This window comes from Rhagoletis pomonella, unplaced genomic scaffold (assembly GCF_013731165.1).
Source record: "Rhagoletis pomonella isolate Grant_MI unplaced genomic scaffold, Rhpom_1.0 Rhpom_scaffold_00002, whole genome shotgun sequence".
In the NCBI taxonomy this organism is placed as follows: domain Eukaryota; kingdom Metazoa; phylum Arthropoda; class Insecta; order Diptera; family Tephritidae; genus Rhagoletis; species Rhagoletis pomonella.
This window is the reverse complement of record NW_023458556.1, coordinates 102278321-102279708: the sequence shown is the minus strand read 5'-3', so window position 1 is coordinate 102279708 and position 1388 is coordinate 102278321. Positions and strand designations below refer to the sequence as shown.

Genomic DNA, 1388 nt, shown 5'->3' with positions numbered 1-1388 from the left:
GGTACCACCTGTTTTTTTTGTCGGGACTGTACCGCCTGAAATGGCCTGTATCCTGTCGCTGCCGTTGCTGCTATCCGCTTTTGTTGTTGGTGCTGGGGTCTTCACTGCCGCTAAGCCCGTTTTTAATTCGCCTTTTTCCCTTTTTGTTATTGTTGGGCCTTTATTTTTATTTCAACCGGTACCGCTTTTTTGTTTTTTTTTTTATGAAGGTTTTTTTTTTTTTTTTTTAAATATGTAGCTCTTTTTTTCCTTTTTCAGAAATTATTGCTGGTAAGTAGGTCCGCACTTTCTTTGCACTTTTTTTCCCAGTACACAATTCAGCCTTTAGTTTTACCTTGTTTTTTAAGCGCCTGTACACTTTTTGCCACGCTTATACGCCTTTTTCAGTTTTTTATTTTATTTTATTTTTTTTATATAAATTTTCTTTTTTCTCAGGTGATTATTTGCTTTTTATTGAACTTTCTTTTCTTTTCAGGTGTTTATTTGCTTTTTAATGAATTTTCTTTTCTTTTCAGGTATTTATTTGCTTTCACTGAATTTTTCTTTTCAGGTAATTCTTCTTTTATTTTCAGGTAATATTCCGGTAATCGCTTTTTTTAACCTTTTTATTTTCAGCTATTTTCACGTTTTTCTGTCAATTCACCCACTTTTCCACAGTGCTTTTATTTAATTTTAATAATTTTTTGTATAACGAACCACCCTAATGCTCATTTTGAGGTGCCGCTATATAAGAGTTGGCTATTTTTGTTTTTGTTTCACAGTGTATATATGTTAATTTCTCAATAGATTTAGTTATCCATTTTATAAACTTTTGGTTCACTTCACTTTATATTTGCGTTTAAATTTGGTTTTTCTGTAATTTTTATTAGTTTGATTGTTTTTCACTACCGCTTGCTTTGCAATTAACGCGCAACTACCGGCCGCTTTTAAGTTCTCTTTTTGACTGTGATCACTTCGCTTTGTGTGTATGTACTTTTTTTGTTCGGTCGCGGGTTGCCTTTTAGCGACAAAGGACCATGTTGCTCCCATGGGGGTTAGACAGATGTTAACGGATTGTAAGTCGGATAAACCTTTTACAATTAAAATGTATGTAAATATTTTTCTCAGTTTTGGTGTTCTTAAAGTGACCGCGAATTTGAAATTTTCTTCGTTAATTTAAATTAAGTGTGAGTTAATTTACATGCGCGTATCTATGTGTCTAGAGCAAGAACGATAGAATACAAGATTGCGCATTCCCACAGAATGACATTTGTGGCAACGGGTAAACAAAGAATATGGCGAAGAACAATGAGTTGACAGTTGTGAATTTGCAGTGACAAAACGTGTTTTCTTCTCGACCCGCCAATTTCTCAAGCCATCTTTGAATATAGCAAATTAAGCACTACGTT

At 33.8% G+C, this 1388-nt stretch overlaps 2 protein-coding genes and 1 long non-coding RNA gene across 6 annotated transcripts in view; 2 read left to right on the top strand and 1 right to left on the bottom strand.

Annotated features, from left to right (window-relative positions):
- LOC118734272 (transmembrane protein 132C) overlaps positions 1–1388 on the top strand; it is a 614903-nt gene that overhangs the window by 572323 nt on the left and 41192 nt on the right. The window lies entirely within an intron of this gene.
- The window catches only part of LOC118734276, a 9145-nt gene that overhangs the window by 276 nt on the left and 7481 nt on the right, over positions 1–1388 (top strand). The window lies entirely within an intron of this gene.
- LOC118734280 lies at positions 12–1016 on the bottom strand. The gene is made up of 2 exons (XR_004992374.1): positions 602–1016; positions 12–378 (listed from the first exon to the last, which is right to left on the bottom strand). It is a non-coding gene; the product is annotated as an uncharacterized LOC118734280 (long non-coding RNA).